This window comes from Vicugna pacos, chromosome 25, assembly GCF_048564905.1.
Source record: "Vicugna pacos chromosome 25, VicPac4, whole genome shotgun sequence".
NCBI classification, from domain to species: Eukaryota; Metazoa; Chordata; class Mammalia; order Artiodactyla; family Camelidae; genus Vicugna; species Vicugna pacos.
Genome location: NC_133011.1, coordinates 31,008,451 through 31,031,580, shown reverse-complemented (window position 1 = coordinate 31,031,580; position 23,130 = coordinate 31,008,451). Strand labels below are relative to the sequence as shown.

Sequence of the window (23,130 nt, the reverse complement as noted above, 5' to 3'; positions counted from 1 at the left end):
GAGGTTCATTTTTGTGTTTGAGTACAGTTGACCTTTGAACAGTGTGGGGTTACGGGGTGCCAACCTTCCGTGCAGTCCAAAATTGGTGTATAACTTTACAGTCTGTCCTCTGTACCTGCAGTTCTGCATTTTCAGGTTCAGCCAAACTCAGATTATGTAGTACTTACTGTATTACATATTTATTGAAAAAAAATCTGCATATAATTGGACTTGCACAATTCAAACCCATGTTATTCAAGGGTCAACTGTATACCACTAATTTGTTCCTTTTCATTGCTGAGTAATATTCCATTATATGGATATACTGCATTTGGTTTATCTGTTCACCTTCATGATGATGGACATTTGGATTGCTTCTGCTTTTTGGTTTATCTGTTCACCTTCATGTTGATGGACATTTGGATTGCTTCTGCTTTTTGGCTATTATGAATAATGCTGCTGTGAACATTAGTGTGGCCATATGTTTTCATGTCTTTTGGGTAGATGCCTAGGAATGGAATTGCTGGATCATGGTAAATTTATGTTAATTAAAAAAAATGCTAAAATATTGTCCAGACTACCATTTTACATACCACTACCAGCATATGACGATTTCAGTTTCTCCAGATCCTCTCAACAGTTGTCATTCATTGCCTTTTTGGATTACAACAGTTTTAGTGGGCGTGAAGTGATTTATCAGTGTGATCTGAATTTACATTTACTTAATAACTAATGACATGAACATTTTTTCAAGCCATTTTTATACCTTTTTTGGTGACATGTCTATTAAATCTTTTGCTCATTTAAAAAAATTATTTTTAAAAATTTAACTTTATCATTTTTTTTTAAATGGAGGTACTGGGGATTGAACCCAGGACCTCCTGCATGCTAAGTGCATGCTCTACCACTGAGCTATACTCTCCTCCCCCTCTTTTGCCCATTTTTAATTGGGTTGTCTGTTACTGAGTTATATAGTTCTTTATATAGTCTGGATCCAAGATCTTTATTAGATTCATGATTTACAAATATTTTCTCTTGTCTTTTTATTTTCTTAATGGTCTCTTTTGAGTTGCAAGTTTTTTGAATTTTGATGAAGTCCAGTTTATCTTTTTTTTCTTTTAAGGTTTGTGTTTTTGGTGCTGTGTTGAAGAAATTTTTGCCCAATCCAGGGTCATGAGATTTACTCCTGTGTTTTCTTTTAAAAGTTTTATAGTTTTGGCTCTTACATTTAGATCTTTAATCCATTTTTAATTGCCTTTTTTTAATTGAAGTATGGTTGGTTTACAATGCTGTGTTAGTTTCTTAATTGACTTTTGTATATAGTTTGAGGTAAATTTCCAAGTTCATCTTTTTGTGTGTTGATACCCAGTTGTCTCAGCACCATTTGTAGAAGGGACTATCCTTTCCCCATTGAATCGTCTTGGTAGTTTTGTTGATAATCAATTAAGCGTAGATATATGAGTTCATTTCTGCACTCTCATTCATCTTTCATTGGTCTACGTGTCAGTCCTTCTACCGGTTCCACATATTTTGATTACTGTAGCTTTTCATACCATATTGTAATAATGCAAACAGTGTTCTTCTTTTCTTGTAAAAATATATGCTCATATTTATAAAAATCGAAACAATATGAAAAACTTCAAGAAGAAAGCACAAATCAGCACCTGAGTAGTCACTGTTTTGGTGAACATGTTTCCAGACGTCTCTGCATATGTATGCTTGTTGTATGAGTGCACACACACCCTCCACAGTTACACATAAAGACGCATCAGTATTTGCCCACGCTCATTGTTCTTGTGTACTTTTGGAGTGAATGATCTATTGTCAACTTTAAGAGAGAACTGATTATTTTTCTTTCTTCAGGCACTTTTGTAACTTTGTGAGTTTTTAACTGACAAACTTCTGAGAAGAATGAAGACTCTTTGGGCTAAGAACTATGAGTGCTGTTTTCTTGGTAGCATGTGAAATAGAATTTATTTCTTGCTTTTTCTGCTGAAAGATGACTTTAAAACAAATTTTTAAATGTGTGCTCTCTGATTGGATGGCAAATTACGTGTGAAACTTTAACAGAATTAATCCCCAAACTAGTTTCAAACATTCAAAGTTTGCGTAAGTTTTCTTTTAAGTACTAGATAAACTTTTTGGCAGTTGTGACAGTGAGTGTGGTGACAATAAATGTATATACATATGTGTAGTGATAGTTTTATTTGCAGGCATATAAGGACCTATCCCCAGTCCTGCAAGCTTGGTTTTACCATGTTAATAAAAGAATAGCATCCTTTGTACTTTGTGAATTCCACCTCGTAGCCTTGATGAAGCTGGGTCCTGAGTAGCCATTGTGGAACTGTGACCAAACTTCTCATCTAGGTGTAGGTCAAATTCCATGATCAGAAACTTCTCTGACTTCCACATTTTTCTTGTAGTATGATTTTATATGATGACTACATGGTTTAAAGTCACGATTAGATATGTAACAAGTGTAGGTCACCATTCAGGTTATGCTTAATTTAAAAAGATTGAAGTTTAATGTCTGGCAGTGGGGAGCCATTATAGGTTTTGAGTTTGAGGAGTGACATAGAGAGACACATTTCAGAAAGCCACCTGCACATTGGTTTAGTGGAAATTTGGTGTTTGAAAAAGGCATGCTTAAGTTGTGTGAGAAACTGGATTGCTCAATGGAATAATATAAATAACGTAGTTTTGTACATGATTTTAAAAAGTTAAAACTTGAAATGAGAGATTTGCAAATGACAAACGGACTGTACGGAATGAAAAGCGGTTAGCAGTGGCTAACTCTGTGTGGTGGGATTATGGATTTGTCTTCCTGCTTTTGGTGGAAATTTTAGAAAAAATGTTAACTATATTATGTAATAAGATGTTAAAATGGAACTCTTTTATTCTGAGTTTGGCCCTGAGTCAACAGATGCACATTTCTAAAGTGAGTTGTAAGAACACCATGCAGGTCTTGAAAAAGGAAGTGCCAGAAAATGGATCTTGTGACTTTTAATACCTACCCCATCTGTTGGTATGAAAAGATACTGAAAGTTGGAAATTAGTATAGTTTTTGAACTGAGCTGGAAATTGGAAGAGTTTTTGAACCAAGTTGTTGGTGTGCTAGTTTCTCCTAACCCCACCCCCCCAACCCCAAGTACAGGTAATGGCTTGAAGAGCTTACTGTGTAACTGGTTCGGTTCTGGGGACACTGGGTTGATGTCTGTCTCATTCACGCCTGGGTGAAAGAGAGGCTCTCTGCTCTGGCAGCACAGCAAATTGAGGTCCCAGTGTGGGTGACTGCCCATCTTCCCTGTGTTCTTTGGGCAAGGGTACATGATTCCCATGGACCTGATGAGGCCACTAGCTGTAGAAATCCCACAGGAGCAGAGTGGTGTGGGATGGAGGAAGGAGAAATAAATGGGTGTATTCTCAGAGGAGGTGTATTATTGTTCTGTCAAGGGAATTGCAGTGAGAGATCTCAAAAGGGCTGGGGTGGGTGAGAGCTTCCCAGGACCTTGAAAGCAGTTCCTGGCATCAGATTTACACTCTTTTGAGCCAGGAGAGCCTTACAGTGACAGTTGTCCCACTAGGGATACTAAGGTGGAAGGGAGAGGGGTAAAGCACAGTCCTCTAATACTGCCCTGGCGCGCTAGCCTGCCTTGGGCAGAGCTGGGACAGGGGGAGAAGCTGTAACCTTGAATGAAAAATTTTGACTATTGTACTAAAGTGGATCTATCAATTTCTAAACTCAGTTTTTATAACTTGAAAATGACTAAAGTCATAAGTTTGTCTAAATAAAAGTTCAGGGACATTAACTACCGCTGAAGAATGACTTTAAAGGACAGCGATGAACAGAAAATTGCTTTATGGTTATGTCCCACAGTTCTGCTTGTTCAGGGTAATGGTTACAGTTGTTTTTCTTATTAGAAAAACATGAATGAAAACAAATCTTTACAAAAAGAATGTGCTCATTGAAGCATTTTGTTGTGAATAAAATGATTTCAACTTTGGGACCTGGTAGATCTGTGCTTGAGTCAGATCAACTCCTTACTAGCACTGACATGAAGTGAGTAAACCAATTTTTGAGGTTAATTTTTCTCATTTAGTTTTTATAAAAAAGCTAACATCCTCTGCTTTCTGGTGTTTTTGCAAAGACATTATGGTCTATAGATATTCATAAATATTAGTAGCCCTCTTCCTTAAAGCAGATGTTTCCTATAGTTTAAATAAAATTGTGTTACTCCCGTTAACATGTGTTTTACTTCCTCTAAATGTATTTCTTTAAAATACCAAATGGATTAGGGGATTTATATGACTACAGAATACTACCAAGGATGTAGGTAGTATAACTTTAGTATAACTAAAAATTCACTTTTGATTTGAAATGTGAATGGTTTTCAGAAAGAATGAAAAGTAGTTTTACTTATGTGTTGGTTTTTTAGTGAGGAAGCATATGAATTAGGGGTCTAAAGAGAAGGTAGGCCCAGGTGGAGAATCTTCTCATTACTGTTCTTGGAGCAGTTTGGTTTGTATAAAATAAAAAGAAGTCATCTTACTGCAGGAAGAACACTTTGTAAAAACCAGTATCATTTTAGTGTTCTTATTTTTCTAAAACATGCTTCATTGTTTTCTGGAATGCTCTTTTAGTTCTTTATTTGACCAATATAATTTAAAATGATCTTGGTATTTTATCTTTTCTTTCTGGATGTTCTCTTATACTTTTTTAATGTTCAAATTTTATACTTTGGAACTTAAAGTGTTATTTTTAATGATAGCAGCACCTCTTAAATGTCTCAAAAAGTTGATTTATATCACCTTTAATTTAACAGTATCTTTATTGTTTATATTCTGTGCCTCTGAGTTACATTTGTAATATAGTTCAGTTTTGCTTACTTGTAGGAATGGCTTTAAATTAGGGAGGAAATTATAGTAAACTTTCTATTTGAGTCCAGAATATTCTTTATAATTCATTCAAGCATCTTTAGTTGCAACCTGCAGAAACTATCGGGGTAATTTGGATGGAAAAGGAATTTATTGGGAGGCTTGGAAAGTACTTCACAGAATTGATGGAGAGACTAGGAATCCAGACTCACAAAAACGAGCAGTAACCAGAGGAGGGTGAGCATCAGGAAAGGATAGTCCAGGTGATGCTGTAGTAATCGTCTGGTTAGAACACTTGCACTTGTTTCTGGTTGCTGCCATTGTGAATGATTTCTCAAGTATCCCTGGTCTTTGGATCATTCTCTCAAGATGGGAAGTCTTGGGGATGGAGCTATATAGTATTTGTGGGCTGACCTTCCATGACCCCCACACTTGTGCTGCATTGATCCTCCACGTCTTCGTTCGGAGGCCCTTGACATGACATATTTAATGTGGCCAAAATGGAACTCCTGTTTTTTTGGTAACCTCATACCTACTCCTTCCCACCCAGGCAGGTTGTCTTAGAAGTTGTTCCACAATCTGGATTTGTCTGTTTTATGTCTCCTTATAAATAGATAGAGGCTAAATGTTTATATTTGACAAGTATTTTACATAGGGTAATATTGAAGATGTCCCATTGTATCACATCAGGAGGCCTATGTCTGTCACATTTCTTGATGATACTAAATTTGATCCCTTATTTAAGGTGGCACCTGCCAGATATCTCCATTGTAAAGGCACATTTAAAATTTTAGAATTATTTTAAAATTACATGATTTATTTTAAAATCCTATCTTATTTTATTTATTTTTTCCAGTCTGAAATATATAGATAAAAATTACTGATATGAAAGTATTCATAACAGCAGTTGAAGTATTGCAATGATACATTCATTTGGTTTGTGTATGTTAATCTGTTAAATCATTTAAACTAAGATGTTTAAGTCTGTGAAATAAAGATAGCACAATAGAGAATGGGGAAGTTTTCATTCATTAATTAATTATTTTAATGCGGTGCTGGGGATTAAACCCAGGACCTCATGCTTGCTAAGCATGTGCTCTGCTACTGAGCTGTTTCCCTCCCTCAAGAAGTTTTGATTCATTGATTTCCTTTCTGAGTGCTCATGCTGATGTTTGAGACTAACACTCAGATTCACTATTTTGAGCATGTAGGACAAAATAGTATATGTACACGTTGACAGTAATTTCAGGAAATGACAGTCCCTGTTGACCACATAAAAGGCAGCACGAGGCAATATACATATGTATGCCAAAATCCGGAAAACTGATTATTTTCCACTTATATATATATCTGCAGAACCTCTTAAAGCTAAGAAAAATAAAGTTCCACTAAAGAATTACCAGCTTTTTTGAGAAATTAAATTAGCTTATATGATGTGATGCTTTTGTAGTTGTGCATATTGATGTTTTGAATTATTGATTGAATCTGCTAAATATCATGTGGCTACTTTCATTCTTAAGAAAAAAGCCTGTACAACATGTAAGGTCATTTTTTAAAAGAGGAAGAGGATAGACACTGAAAAAATCCATTTCATACCAGGATGTGTAGCATGTTTGGACTTTGTTCTAAAGATGAGGCTTTAACATACACACATACGTACACACACTATGGTCATTAAAGATTAATTTTTAGAATAGTACATGTCTTTTTTTTTTCCTATTCTTTGTTTATTCCAGTTTTATTGAGAATTGACGCACATCACTGCAAAAGTTTAAGGCATACAGCATGATGGTATATTGTGAAATGATTACCACAGTAAGTACATGTCCTCTTTTGAAAGTGTTTTCTCCTTAGCTGGTTTGTGGTTTCAGGCTTGACTAGTCAATATCTGGAATTATCTAAATTCTCCACTAGGTAGAAATGAAAGGAGGACAAACAGATTAAGGATCAGACATGCATAGCAAATGGGATAGTCTTTGTTGAAAAAGTTGGCATGATTTTTGTATTTACTGGGACTGAAAAATCTCATCCATTGTTGTATGAGTTCTTGATGTTGCCTTAGTCTCAGTTTAACAAAGTTTTTTTTTTGAGGACTTCAGTGGTAATCTGTTATGTGCCCCTTATTAGCAATCAGATGGACAGCATTTGAAATGCCTCTTTTAGGAGGAGAGAATATTCTCCTTTTCCAGGTTAATGGATACACTCAGATAAATCTTAAAAAAAAGTTTTATTTAATTTAAAGCATAAGAAAATGTCTTTGAAAGTTGTTAACGGTGGTGGTGTTTTTAAACATACAAGGCAAATTCAAATGTCATCACTTCTCTAGCTTTCTCTGACACTGTCCTCTAGGCAGATTCAATTATTCTTTCATCTGTTTTCCCATAGCAGTTCATCCACAAAACTCTAGTGTGGCATTGTGCTTAATTACACAGTATTGTAGTAATTTGTTTACATGTCATCTCATAGACTGTGAGCTTCTGGAGGGCAGGTCTTATGTTATTCAGCATTTTATGCTCTGCCTTGCATGTGACATCTGGTGGTGTGAGTCCTCTACTAAGCTTTGTTGAATTGCCATTAGGAAACAGTTTAGCACATTTTTTTTCCCCTAAAGATTATGTGACAAAACGTTTTAATAGTTTTAAGAAATCTATTTGATGGCTACTCAAACAGATAATTGTGCAGGAATATTGCATATCAGACCTACAGTATCTCTCCAAAGTGGTTATCTATACTTGTTGCAATTGAATTATTTTGTTAGCCTGGATAACCATTATCTATAAAATCATTATCTATAAAACCTATGGTGTACACCTTTGAGTATTTTATTTAAAGTCTTTTTATTAATCTTTAATAGGGGAAATTACACATTTTTCTAAATTTTATCACTCACTTTTTTATTGATCTCTTCATATCTCTCATTTTCTCAAATAAATCTTTTTTGCAGAATGGCCAGTCATATTGGGCCATAACTCTAAACAAGTCGCATTTATTCCAGTATCCTTAAATCATTTATCATACTGTTTGTTAATTCACTCATCCACTCATTCAGCATATACACATTGGAGACTGTAGTGTGTCAGACCTGTGCTTGGTGCAGGGGTTATAAAAACAATGAACAGGCTTTCAGTCCTGAGAAAGAGCCAGACATTTTGCTGACTGATATGATGTGTCATAGGGCCTATGAAAAGATACTTAAGTATCTTGGAATATACCCTCTCTGTAAATTTTTTCTAAATTCCTATTAGAATTGTAGTCTGTAACAGTGATTAGTATGGACGGAATTGTTAAGAACTTGCTGCTTTTTACATATGCAAGTATCATTTCTACAAAAAGTCAGTAACCTCTTTCAGGATGAAGATCAGCTTATTTCTTTGCATCTCAGGTACTGCTGAAGACACAATAAAAGTGTAAGTAATGCTTTTGAATTGACAAATAGCAACTGTAACCCTCTGGTACTGCTTAAACTATTTGGGCCTTTAGAACTACAAGAATGGTAGTAACAGCACCTATGCAGAGGGTGTGCTGTTGGCCTAATGTGACAGGTTAAAACTTGGGAAAAGAGCTTGACGAAGGAATTAAGTGCCCCTCATTCTATATTTTTGAATCTCTCAATTTATAAATAGGTAGGTATTATATTCCTTTTTAGAAATGAAGAAATTGAAGCTTTGGGAGACTTAAGATTCTTATTCAAAGTTTAAAAGTTAATGTGTTCTTTCTGTCAAATTGCATTACACGTGGATTCATATTTTTGCCAGGAAGATAATTAAATATTTGTTTTGGTTATAGAACTCTCTGGAACTAGAGCAATATGTGACACCCCAGGCCCAGAGCTTCTCTCTGAAGCTCACAGGTCAGGTCTGTAGTGCTGGCCTGGTTGGTGTCATGCTGCAGTGGCCCAGACTAAATGGTGCCCTGGCTTGTGTTATTTTAAGCAACACACAAATTACCAAATTTTGCAGATTACTTCTCTTAATTTTTAATGTTTCATTAAGGGTTAAGATATTTTAAGAGTGGGATGTGTACATTTGATTTTATTAGTGGTTCCTAGTTTTCTTTTTGAATAGGTTGGTTTTTTCGTTCTAGTGTTTGGAATAAGGTTGGTTTTTTTTTTTCTTTAATGCATAGATGACTCAAAATATAGCCATCTGTATTTTGAAATTTGTGATACTGCAGTTCAGACCCAGAAGTTTGAGAACATGTTACACTTAAATATATACTTTTGGAGGGCATTATTTCAATATTTGGCACTTTTGAGGTATTGCTGCTGAACACTTGCATATGTTGTGTATTTCCAGCAGTAGAAAAAATGGCTGGGGCAAATTAAGATGTAGACTTAGCTTTGGGACTTTGAATTTTCCAACTATGAGTTGACTTGTCTGTGTTTCTGTTGCTGTGAAGTGTAATTTTCAGAGGTACTCTGTGAAGTGCCGCAGTTGTAGAAAGGGACATGAGTGGGTGGACTTTGTGTTCTTTGCTTCCAAAAGAGACCATTTTCCTTTTGTTAGTGTTAGATCTATAATATGTTCTCTAATTAAAAGTGAGAAATCACATGCTTTTTCCCCCTCTTTGTTGTATAGCTTACAATGTGGAGTATTGTTTTTATGCCTTGGCCACATTGTCGTACTTCTAAGGCTGGATCAGCTTTCATCATTTTATCTCTTGCCTTCTCAGTGTCTTGCAATATATCCACGAGTTCCTTTAATATGAAATTCTTTTGCTGGTGTCACTTCCTCTGGGACGTCTTCGTCTTTTTCATCATAGCCATTTTCCTCACTTATGTGGATAAGTTTGCCTCTACAAAATTCCTAACTGCGTATTTAGTCTCCCTAATGGCAGTACTGCCAACATTCTTGCAGTCAGCTATTACTTTTATAACTCCATTTATGTTCCATTAGAATTTGACTTCTAGCATTATCACTTGTTGTTTCTTTACTGTGCTTTCATCTTCGTTGGCAAGTTCTCTTGTTTGGTTATCCATTTTTATTAAATGTCACATGGGTTTGTCACTGGGAGACAAGGAGGAAACACAAGTATATGCTTTGTAGGCTGTGCCTGACCTGAATAGCAGGTGTTTAATGACCAATCACTGACAGGCTTTGAGAGAAGTATTGTGATTGGTCAGTAATAATGATGTAAAATATTGGAGAAAATTATAAATATAAAGCATTCTATATTTTCCGTATCTTCATTTCTCATTACATTTTAGAGAGAAAACTAGACATTTTAGGAAAAAATGCATTTATAGATAGGGTTTATACAATAACAACATCAGCTTACATTTGTTTTAAGTGCTAGGGGTGTATTCACTTAGTCCTCACAATAACCCAGGGAAGTAGGTATTACTGTTTGTTACCACCTCTACGCGTGAATGGACAAAGGCAAAGAAATGAACTTGTCCAGTACTGAGCCTGACAGCCTGGCTCCAGAGTTCATGCTTTCTATGGCACACTTTGTAAACCGGCACTGGTTCATAAACTGTTGCCAGTCTGCAAAGAATTGGGATTTGTATTTTGCAAGTCTTTAAAAAAACGTTATTATTTTAGTACTATGTTTTCTCCCCCCCTCTAATGCATTAGTAATCTGGGTTTTTTTTCCTTTGGACCATGATGGATGGAAAATTTAAAAATGAAACAACTGTTCACCACAGAGTTTGAAGAAATCTCAGTAGGCTATGCAGGAAATCCTGTTCAGTACTCTAGAAGTGGCCTGTTTTCAAAGAATATGCCTTGGCCTTCATAAAAGGACTCGCTAATGAATGTGGACGTATAAATAACATCTCAGTCAAGAATTTTGCTGAATTGAACAACTGGTTCAGATTATTATGATGGCGAAAAGAGATTTTTTCTATAAACACCTTACGAAAAGGCAAGGCTTATCTCCAAAACTTCTTCTGTGTTTACTCATCATTTTGAAAGTGGAGCAGATTCCTAACAGTCAGGGTACTAAATTGTACCATTTACCTTTGTGCTTTTCTGTAGATTTATCAATTTCTTTAACAGTGACAGGAGAAAACCTGCTTGTTTCCTGTCACCATAAGTATGACACGCAGGTTAAGAATTCGCTGAGTCATTTTACCTGAACCATTCTTTAACGAGCTTCAACACTTCCTGTTGATCACTTACAGAATTGTTTGGGGTTGAGGGGGGGAAGATTTGTAGAAAAAGAAAGGGATGGGGGAGAAAAACCACAGGTAAGCCTTTGTTTACATTCAAATGTACTTTCTCTGCTCTAGCACCAGAGTATGAGCTAACCTCTCCTGCTAGCCTTTGAATGCTTACTCATTTGCATTAAAATTATTTTAGTATTTGACACATATAAAGTGTATGAAATATATGTGCTATTAATTATTAATAAGCATAAAGTGAAAGTCTATGAACTCACCAGTAATTAAGATCTAGGAAGCTACTTTATTGCTTGCCTATACAGTCTCCCTGCCTTCCGCTAGAGGAAAATAGTCTCCTGAATTTTGGGTTATTACTTTTAATAGCTTAGAAAAAAATCACATATGTCTCTATCTCTAAATAATATATCTTTTGGTTTTGCTGTTTTTTGAACTCTGTAAAAATCGTTACAATAGTCTTCTGAGACTTTTAATGAATTCATTGTTTCCAAAATTCATCCTTATTCTTCTAGGTGGCTGTAGCTCATTTGCACTGCTCTGTAAGTTTTCATTGTGTGAGAAAACTACAGTTCATTCATTCTCCTATCAGTGAACATTTAGGTTGTTTCCAGTGTTTTGTTTTGTTTTGTTTCCTCTGTAACAAATAATGCTGCTTTGAGCATGCTTGTGCATTTCTCCTGGAATCCATATACAAGTTTTCTCTAGGTGTATACCTGAGAGTGGAATTGTTAGGTTGTAGGATGTGTAATGTTCACTTTAAGAAGATAATGCCAAATGTATTCTAAAGTGATTGTAACAATTTATAATCCTACATATTTGGTGTCTAAGAGTACCCGATTGATACACATTTCTGCCAACATTTAATATTGTTAGACTTCTTAATTTTTGCTAATCTGATGGGTATAAAATGATATTTCGTATGGTTTTAGCTGGTAAGTATCAATGCTGGGGATTTGCCTTTTGTGTTTCTTTTGATTGAAGTACTTCTTGACTGGTTCATTTTTCCATTGCTTTCTTTGTCTTGCTCTTAAGGAGGTTAGCAGTTCTTTATATACTAGATACTAATCCTTTCTCTGTTAATGTGGTGAAAAACAGTTTCTAGGTTTTCTGACCCAACTTTGCATTTCTGAGATGAGTCAAATTTGGTCATGGTTTGTTTTTTAAACTTTTTAATTCAGAGCGGGACTAGGAGTGAAGAGAATGGTGGTCGTGGGAGGGGTAGAGGTGATGAAGCAGGGCCAGAAGCTGGAGAGGGTACTCATTTCAGTGCTAATACAATGAATGATCTATGATAGTTTTGGAGCATATGTAGGAAAATGTATTATTAAGTAGGTATTTGTTTGATCCTTTTAAAAATAGAATTCCAAAGTTTTATTTTTCCTGTTAATACCTCTCTTCTTTTTTACCATTCCTTTAAAATTAAATCATGTGTAAATTTTATAAGGGGTTTTAAACATATGGAGTAGGTTAAATGAACAACACTAAAAACTCACATCTTTTCTTTTAAACAAGCATTTCTTTTACCAAATTTGAATTTATGGAACTGCAAAATAGGGTATGGATTTGTTTTACAGGATTTATCTTAAGCCTATGGAATCTTTAGGTTGGCATGATTGCAGCACATGTTGTCCAAATGCATCTCACGGTGTCTTATTGCTATATATTCCAAAACGTACCTGAGTTTAGGTATTAGAGAAATCCCATTGTAGAAAGTCCAGTAATCAAGGCAAGGCGTTGATAGTAGCCAGGAGATCCAGAAGTAAGAAGGTTCTGCATAATGTTCCCCAGGCCTGGTGATCATCTTTATCAAGCCCTTGCCTCAGGTTTTCCAGTTATATTTTCATGGGTTCTTTTTAAGGAATCATTTTTAATTTTACAGAGGAAATTAGTGGCGCAGTAGTATTTATTTTACAGAAAGTTACCTTTACAGAAAGGAATTATTGTAACTCTTATTGCTTGAACAATTTCCTGGAAAATGATTCTTTCTCTTTCCCTTCCCACCCCTTTCCTTCTCCTCCTCTCCCTTCCCCTTCACCCTCTGTGACTCTCGGCAAGCTTCTTAACCCTTTAAAAATCTCATCAAGGAAAACACACTAATAATTTTAATCTCATTAGATTGTTAGTCTTCAATGAAATAAATCATGCAAAGTGTTTAGCACTGTCTTGAACACCATAAGTACTTACGAAATGGCAGTCTCTAGATGGAATTTTAAAGACTGTATCTGACTGTATCATATAATTTATATTGAGTGTCTGATCTAGGAAATTTGAACATGGCAGTGATACTTTCAAAAATAAGTAAGGCTTTTAATAGAAAAATCTGAGAAAAGGTTAGTTTTACAAATGTGGAGAAAAAATAGTCAACTTCATTAGTAGTTCAATAAAAACAATGTGAAAGAAGGCACTATGTTGTATGTGTACGTGTACAAACACATGTACATGCACACTTTTTAATGATGAAGTTCGTGTTCGAGATGCTGTGAGATTGGTCCATGTATGGTTCTGATGGCAGTGTGGAACATACCTTTGTAAAGCAGTTTGGCATTAGGTATCAAGATCTCTATGTAACTTAAAAATTTTTACCATAATTTCAACAAAAGATTTGTGTTGGTCATAGCCAGGATAATTATTCACATTGTCCCCTGCACAAAGGTCCCACATCTATCTGTCAGGTACAACTAAGAAATATTACTTCTGGGATCATGGATGGGCTTAGGGATCAGGGCCTTCTAGCCACATCTTGGAGCCACGATTGCATGTATATAAGCCCACAACAGCACCTGTGGTATGCCTGGACTCAGGAGTGCTCATATTCCCTGGCCACACTGGTGTGTACAACAGTATCTTGTCTGGGCTGAGCCTCAAGCATCTCCTGAGATTATATTTTCACTTACCTGCCCTCTTAGAGGATGATTCTCAAACTCTTCTCCCCTCCGCCCCGCCCCCTTTTGACAGGACCTAATGTGGTAGTCTCTTCTGAGAAATTTGGGTTTGTCTGGCAGTGACTTAGACATATTTGTGCCTTGATGTCCAGGAGTGATGTTTGTGAGTGCACAAGAGCATGACTCCTGGGCGGGGACGCATGTGCACAGCCAGGGGTGTTTCTTGCTGGAGTTCTTGAACCTTTAGGCTGGCAGAGCTACCTTGTGTAGTTGTTCAGGTTGTACAACAAGATACTAGTTCATAATTTGCGAACGGGATAACTTTTTCTAATCTGCACAAAGTGTGCTTTTGGAGCTCCTGTATATAGCGTGTCCAACAGTAGGAAAGTGTTTGAAAAAATGTGTATTCATATGATAGGGTGAGATGTAATGATTTTGGAAGAGTTTTTAATGATGTGACAGTGTTGCTTAAGATATGAATGATAAATAACAGCAACATATTAAGAAAATGGTGTTCAATTTTATAAAAATATACATAGAAAAACATTAGAAGGGAATAAAATTGTAACAAGTTGTTAGCTTTGATTGTGGGATTATAGATAGTGATTTTTTTCCTACTTTCTCTATGTGTTTTGTTTAGTGAACATGTGTTGCTCTTACAATAGAAGAGAAACTGAAAATTATAAGAAATTTTTAGGACCTATAAAAATAAGTCATGTTCTGAAGACCTGGGGTTATCTATTCAGCTATTACTTGTAAATTTACTTCCTCCTGGAGATAATAGCATTTTTAGACTAATGAGAAATGTTAATAATGTTGATAATGTTGATAATGTTGATAATTCAGACCTTCGGGAGAATGGGTTTACAATAGAGATTAAGAATTTCTTGATAGTGCCAGTTTTAAAATGTGAAAATATATTTGATATTTATGATGTGTAATATCAAAGCATTAGTTATAAAAGATATTAATTATTAGATAGTATCAAGATTGATTATTATATGTTATATATACTTCAAAAATTTATCTATATAGAAAATGTAGTTCTTGGTATAGGATGGAGGGAGATTTAATGTAACATTTTCTTCTAATGAAACCAGTTTTGTGGTAGTAATTATGGTGTCGGATGACATAGAAGTCTGAGGTTTATTCAGGTATTTGAATTCTGGTCTGTCTTAGACATGGATATTCTTTTTTTTTAACATTTTTTATTGACTTATAATCATTTTACAATGTTGTGTCAAATTTCAGTGTAGAGCACAGTTTTTCAGTTATACATGAACATGTATATATTCATTGTCACATTTTTTTCTCTGTGAGCTACCACAAGATCTTTTATATATTTACCTGTGCTATACAGTATAATCTTGTTTATCTATTCTACAATTTTGAAATCCCGTCTATCCCTTCCCACCCTCTGCCCCCTTGGCAACCACAAGTTTATATTCTGTGTCTGAGAGTATTTCTGTTTTGTATTTATGCCTTTTTTTTTTTTTTTTTTAGATTCCACATATGAGCGATCTCATGTGGTATTTTTCTTTCTCTGTCTGGCTTACTTCACTTAGAATGACATTCTCCAGAAGCATCCATGTTGCTGCAAATGGCATTATGTTGTCGGTTTTTATGGCTGAGTAGTATTCCATTGCCCAATGATGATTACTTCATACATCCCACATGGAATGTTCTTTGTACTTTCTGTTTTCTTTTCCTTGTCCAAATCTGTTCATTCTTCAAATCTATCTCAGTGATCAGGGCTTCATAAAATCTTGCCTAATATCTAATTTTCATGTTCTACCCCTGGAATTTCTTGATCACCACAGCACTCTATGTAGATATTTCTCATGATGCTTCATTTTTACCTTGAACATTTTAATTGCTGCAGTAAGACTAGACATTTTTAGAGAGCGCAGTCTTTTCTGTATCTCCTTATGAATCTAATTTGGCTCTGTGTACATAGACTTGGATAATTTTTTTTTACATTTGTATACAATTGGACCTATTCTGCCTTCTATTTTCTTCCCCTCTCTCTCTCTATTACCAGTTCCACAAAATTTTAAGTATTAATTAGTAGAATGGGTCTTCCTTACCTGTTCTTCTGTCTTCCAAAAAAATTTTTAGACTTGCATGTTTCTTTTTTCTCAAATAGATACAGGATAACCTTTTCAAGTTATCAAAAGTTACTTAGATATTTGTTGGAATTACATAGTAGTGCACTTTTGTAATGTTCCCTGATCTGGGAACATGGTCAATAGGCCTTTTATTTCAAGTGCTCTTTTCTGTTTCTAAGATGGCTTTTTAAATTGCCTTGTGTATGTTTAGGGGAGCTTAAACAAATTGAATTCACTTAGATTTTATCATGTATCCAAATGAAGGAGGACTATAATCTAGGTTGAGAAGATTGTATCTCATTTTTCCATTTTCTCAATAATCCATATGATTATTTCAGCACCAATTTTTAAAAACACTTACAGTGTAATCGATGAAGAAACTTACTTAGAATTACGAGAATTATGACTGATTACATTTAATTTAACATACCAAATAATCTTAGTTAATTTTATATTTTTCTCAGATACCTCAGGGTTCCTCTTCCACGAACCTTGTACAACTTTCTGCATCCATTAATTTTATCCCTTGTTTTCTCCTCCATTCAGAAGCAACCAGCTCTAGGGCAAAAATCACTCTTTTTTGCTTAACAAAATGCAGTTGCCAGCAAAGAAATTAACTTGATGTGAAAAAAACCTTTAAAAAAAGTAAAACTAAAGCTACTAAATGAATAAGGGAAACATTTCAGGATGCCAGAGATGTGCATTTTCAGTAAAAGAAGGTATGTGGAATGCAATGAACTTGTTTACAAATTAATTTTGATTTAGTACTGTACATCTGCAGCACACATACAAACAAATACCTCATAGTTCCCATTCCAAAATATCAGCCATGAATTAGGTACAACAATGTAAAACCTGTCAGTTACAAAAGAGATTGGATTCAAACTTCACCATTTATTAAATAAAGTTTTCTTTATTTAATGCACTTAGATTTATGTACCGTCATTTGAAATACTGCAAAGCTATAAATATATGGCTGACAAAATGCTCTGAAGTTACAATTCTTTACGTTTTATGTTTTGCTGAAGACAAAGAAATTTTATTACCTAACTTGAAGAACCTCTAGTTTGTAGATTTTTATGTGCTTGGATTATCTAACTTACATATTATCTAATATTCACTGCTTATGATCTGACATTTGAGTTCTAAGGGTGAAAACAGTTACAAGTGTTTTATTATTTCTCGATTTATTAAGAATTAGAATCAATAGAAGTTTTTTCCCCATGGTTTTATGCAAGTGGCACTGGTTTCTCTTCTCTTTGGTGGTTTCTGCAAGTGGCCAGCCAAGCCACTTGTTTTATTTCTGGGTGGCTGCATAGGGTTTTAGGGAAGGAAGTTTTTCTTTGGCAGAAAAAGCAAAAATGTGTTTATTTATTCCATTTGTCAGTAGCATTGATCCAAGAGGAGCTTTTGAGGAAAGCCAGAGTTGTTAGGCTTCAAACAAATAGCTCCCATTCATCTCCTAACTGATAGAGGAAAGTAAAAGACTAAGAATTAATAATGTATCAGTTATAGACAATACAAAGTTCTAGAGCAGAAGCTGCAAACTGATGGTTCATCAACCAGATATAACCCTCAGACTATTTCTTTGTGTCTACTCAGTGTTTCCAAAACTTACTTAATTAGTTGATAACATCTAAAAAATTGTGTTACATAAATATCCAGCCCTGGAACACCTGTATGTTTACCATGGCAATGGCACTCTGTAGATGAAACCCTAATTAGCACTTCTAATACGGCCTCAGCATTTAACTTTGCAACCTTTGTTCTAGAGGCTCTTTACAGAAGTAATAGTAGATCTAGTACTGCTAATACAGCTGCACCTTCAAGTTTGAGTAAGGAGACAGAATCGTAGGCATGAAGATTTTAGTTATTGAGTGTTTTGAGTTGAGTGTGGGAAGTGTTGAGAAAGAGTAGATGTGGAGGGATCCAAGGTTTTTGAGCAACTGTAAGGATAGAGAGGTGCCATCACTTGAGATGGGAGGGACTGTGGGTGTGTCAGGCTTGGGGAGTGAGATGAGGAGTTTAGTTTTGAACCTGCTAAGTTAGAGGTATTTATTAAAACTTCCTACTGGAGATAGCGAGTAGGCAATGCTATGAGAGTATGGAGTTGGAGAGAAATGTCTAGACTGGATAAATAAATTTGAGATATACAGATAATACATAAAGTCACGAGAAGGAATGAGACCACAAAGAGTGGAGGACCTGGGACTGAGCCCTGGGACATGTCGACATTCAGGGGTTTGAGAGAAGAGAAGTTCAAAGGAGATTAAGAAGGAGCCTCTTGTCTGACTGAAGCATTGTGCTGTACACCAGAAATTGACACAACATTGTAAACTGACTATATCTCAATGAAAAAAAAAAAGGAGCCTCCAATGATGACGGATAAAAAGGAAGGGGGTTCAATATCTTGAAGGACAAGTGTCTTGACCTGGTTTCACCCCAGAAGCAGAGCCTGATATGGGGACTTTTTAGGCAAGTAATTTATTTGGGAAATGTTAACAGGAAACAGAAATTGGAGAACTGGGGCAAGTGAAACAGAAAAGAAGGAAAGTCAGCCTAAGAGTGTATTATTGACCTGGTCACTTCTGTGGGCTTGGTCCTGAGGAAGTCTTCTGAGAAGACATGAAGAATGTGCTTCTTAGCGGGAAGGAAAGGGTGTTTACCTACCAGATCATGTCCCTCCGTTGGTCAGGGTTTGCCCATAGGGTGTTGGTGTAATGCCTTCCCGCTTCCAGGTTTGTTAGGACTAAGGATGGCTGAAGAGTTCCTTGGGCATCTCTTACTGCAAAGCCTTTTAGCGGGGAGTGAACCCTACCATTGCAGCTAGCAGCTAAGTGGAGATGCCTCAGCTGGGGTGACAATGTGAGGCAGAGCACAAGGGGTGTCCCATACAGCCTACCCGCTTGTCCCCTTCCTTAAGTGCTTGCCGTTTAGCCCAGCCAACTACAGAGTTTGTAGGGTGGTGGCTGGCCACAGTCTCTACATTAGACTTGTAACAGTAGGGTTAATGGAGTAATTTTCATTATTTCAGTCCACTGCTCAGTCTAGATTTTCCTCACCTTCAACCAGCACTTAAACAGGTTGAGGCATTTTCGTGGTGGAATGACCCAGACCTTCTTTTCCAAGGGGTCAGTGCTTTATCCTTGCTGGGCTATACTGGCTGCAGCTGTGCATTTACAGTTATCACTGGGCAGAGTGGCCCCAGTCACATCCCCTAGGCTCTCAATATGCTCTCCTTTGTTCCCGTTGTGTAGCAGCAGCCATCAGTCCTCATGGTTGTTAGGGTTAGTTTATAGGACCCCTTGTCTCCTTCATCCCTTCCCACTTGATCGTTGCTTCAGAATTCTTCCTGTGTCTCCTGGCAGAAGCCCCTCCTCTTCTCCCCCAGAATCAGAATTTTTAATCCACTGGAGCCTAAGGTTGCCAATCTGTTTTTCATCTTTTGGTTCCTGGACTCATGTGTTGTGGGTTTTTTTTTTTAATATTACAGAGACACAGCATCATATTTCAGCCTTGGAAAGGCTGTGCATAAGATCACTTACCACTTGGAAGACAGTACCCAATTCCCTCAAGATGTTACCAGTCTTTTATACATAGAAATTCTGTATTTGTTAAATCCAGGACTCTTGGGTTATATAGAATAAACAACAAGGGAAAGGAATTTTCACATAAAGGTGACTATTTGCTTTAGTCGGATATTTCTCCTCGCTGTACATGAACTGAGCTGATTGGTTGTAGTGGCTGTAGTTGTTCCTCGTTGCCAAAGTTAGAGTAAACTCATTTTGAAAATTTCATTTTACCTAAAATTGTTTAAGGCTTTCAAACAGTAAAACCAGTCCAAGAGAGAACTTTGTGGTTCACTTGAGTTTTGCCAAATGTGCCTCTGGCTTATTATATAATATGTTATTGCTGTGGATATAAGGATCTCAGTACCTGTAGTAAAACTGATTTTTACACTGAAACTGAATGAACTTAAACTGTGATAAGAATATAAAAATATACCTCTTTTGATAATTTTATGAGAATAAAGAGGAATTACTAATTTTTTTCCCTTGTTATCTGAATAAAGAAGAGTTATTGATTTTTTTCTCTCTTGTTATCTCCCACTTCATAAGCTATGGTGGGAACTGTGTACTTTATTGGTACACCTAATTAGTCTCTTAATATCTTGAGGGTGACAGCTAGGGTATTGTATCACCTACTGGTGTTTCCTAGGGCTTAACATAATGCCTTACTCTAAGTAAGTCCTCTGTAAATAGTTGAGTTAGGCAGAGGGGAGGGGGAAGAAGTGGGGGGGGGCGGGGGGCCTTATGCATGTGATATGTGGTGGCATTGATCAACTTTATTGTTAAAGTTAGTTTTAATAAATTAAAACTTGTTTTAAATTATAATAATGTTTTAGACTTTCTTCCTTTTTTCTTTCTATGAACAGATAGAAGGACAAGAACAAAATCACCAGCACTGGCTGAAGGTAAGTATGTCTTTGGGGGAAATGATTATTAAAATACAAATGTAAAGTTATAATTTAAATAAAAAACTACGTTGGCTAAGTATAATTCAAGGAAAATTTTCTGTACATAATATTGAACTGCTAAAAATATCTCTAGGAAATACTCTTTATTGGCTAGTTTCTGACTTAGGATAGGAAATAATATAAATTAATTAGAACTTTTTTTTTTTACAGCTTCCTTTCAATAGGAGAGGTATGTGTTTTTCTTTGAATTCCTTTTTAAGTCATTTTAGCTATCAGTATAGTTGATCAGGACAGGTCTAAGCCGTAATTCTAGTAGTTTAAATAAATATTTGGAAGCTAGAAAGAAAGTCACTTTCACATACTTTCTTAAATAAGAATTCTATGTGTAATGGGTTTTGATCCTTTCATAAAGTCTTAAAAATAAAGAACAAAACAACAACAAAAAAATAATTACCATGAAAGGGTCCTAAGTATCTGACCATTTGTAATCCTGCAATTATTTTAATTATAACAAGTTAATAGTTATTTGAAAAAAAAAATTTTTCTGTGGACATACTTTGTGTTCAAGTGAAAATGATCAGCTTAAAATATCTTTCTTTGTTCTTTCTTTCTAATCATAAACAGAGATACTTCAAAACTTGTCTTTCATTTTATTAGAACTGATATGACAGTTATCACGATGGTCCTTTGGAATTGCAACCACCTCACCTACTCTGTATGTTACAGTGCAAGCATCCTCAACCATTTTTTTTGTGTCATGCTTCCAGTAATGATCTATGATTTTATGAAATAAAATACATAGGATTAAAAAGGAAACCAATAATACTGAAAAATAAGTAAACAAATATTAAAAATACAAATTTTTGATAGAGTAATATATATGCTTCTCACCTTAGACAATAAGCTTTAGCAACAATTGTGCTAAGTACTGTGATTTTAAATGAGTTTGTGGTAATTGTAATGTAATATGAAAATACCTTTGATTTCTATTAATGACAAATTTATAGATATTTTCAGTACTGCTGTGGTTTGTTGCCTATAATCTTGATTGAAGGAATTGCTAAATTTCACATAGAGGTGTATGAGAAGTTTCTTATCTAGATTCACAGATCACTAAATTTTCTCTCCGAATCCCAGATTAAGAACTCCCATCAGTGAAAAGTCAGCTAGACCTTTCTTTCTCCATCATATTTGAATAAGTGTAGTATTTTGTGTTCTATATAACTAATCTTAAAGAAGTAGAGTTACACATCCATTCCTTAATAATATCCTAATTGAAATAGCTTTGAAGAAACTTCTGTTTGCTGATTAATAATCAGAGAAACAACAGCATATTCTGTAGAAGAGAGAGTAGAAAATAAGTGGTAAGCCTTGAAGAGTGCCGGCTTTCAAAGGACTCACATTCTAGTTCAAGTAACATGAAATAAACATGTGCAAAATAAGCTATCAGTTTGAGATGCCAAAAGCTTAGCAAGAAAAATGTCATAATTGATTGCCGCAGGAAGGATGCAAATAGTAAGTGCTCTGATACTTGTGTTAATGGAAACACGAAAAAGGTGAAGACTAGTAAAAAGTCACCAAGTGTTTTTGCAGTTACTGCAGTAGTGTGAACTGTACATGAGCATATGTCAGCCTAAGCTAGGAAGAGCCTGGGATGGTGTCACTACATTTGTTTATCTAGCACCTTGTAGCTGACTACTAGTAAAGGGTGAAATGGCAGATGTATTGAAGTTTGGTTGATGACAAAAATAGTCCTAATATTTGTTTTGAAGGGTCACAGTGGGATGTCTCACTTTGGAGGGTATTTTGGTTGTGGTCCTTGATTGTTTCTATCCGTGTAATCTGATTCTGATCCCATATTTGAACGATGTTTTTAAAAACTGCACTGTTAGGGCCATGGGAATAAGCCCCGCTTTTAAAAAATAGTTTGCTGCTTTTGCCCAGGTCACCAAGTTCCTCTAGTCCTCAGTTCCCTTCTTTTATAAAATTAGAGAATTGAGCTAATTTGATTTCAAGTCATTTCGTAAACTCTCTATTCTGGGTTCGGATTTCCACCTTTCTCATTCTCTTCACTTCCTTCTTTTCTGTTTTCCTTTTTCCCTCCTAGCAACTTTAGACATATGGTAAAAATATTCAAACTAGTTAAGTGATTTGACCTTGGGCTTATTTAAGTATTGCCCTTGTATATGCTATGGGGAACTTTAAAAGCTAGAATTACTAGGTAACATACTTAGTTCAGAAAAGTTTATATGTTATATAGATACTGCATTTTGGTTTTAATGGTTTCAAAAACTCATTGAAAATTAGTATGTTCCACTTTACTAAGAAAACAATAGATTGCTTCCTTTTTTTTGGTAAATCAGTTTTTTGGGGGTGGAGTGCAGGAAATCAGCTTTTACAGTATTATGTAGTGAAAGGTATCAGACCATGTCATTTGAAAATCATTATAGAGTATACTTTTAAAATTTACTCAGGGAATGTCTACTCTAACTGAAACAAAATACTGTTTTTTTAAATGATATAATTAAAACATATGTAAATGGTTATAATTACCACTTCCCTTTGAAAGATCAAAATGTAATGAATTACCTCTCTTGGAGTCTGTTTAGCATTATAAGAGATACTAGCTTACAAATGTAGAAAAATTACTCAGGTATGTATCTTAAAAGTTACATGATTACATGAAGA

The 23,130-nt window shown here is 35.4% G+C and overlaps 1 protein-coding gene and 1 non-coding gene across 13 annotated transcripts in view; one reads left to right on the top strand and one right to left on the bottom strand.

The window, feature by feature from the left end:
- Positions 1 to 23,130, top strand: part of CYRIB (CYFIP related Rac1 interactor B) — a 137,844-nt gene that overhangs the window by 66,869 nt on the left and 47,845 nt on the right. For 6 of the 12 annotated variants that reach the window (XM_072949709.1, XM_072949718.1, XM_072949714.1 and 3 more), the window contains one exon: positions 20,401 to 20,439. The exons of 1 other annotated variant lie outside the window; for it this stretch is intronic. The gene's annotated coding sequence lies outside the window, so the exon portion shown is untranslated. Of the gene's footprint in view, positions 1 to 20,400; positions 20,440 to 20,652; positions 20,672 to 23,130 lie in introns of all 12 variants that reach the window. 5 more of the 12 variants (XM_072949708.1, XM_072949711.1, XM_072949707.1 and 2 more) reach the window with 1 other exon arrangement.
- On the bottom strand, positions 830 to 902 carry TRNAL-UAG (transfer RNA leucine (anticodon UAG)). The gene has a single exon. It is a non-coding gene; the product is annotated as a tRNA-Leu (tRNA).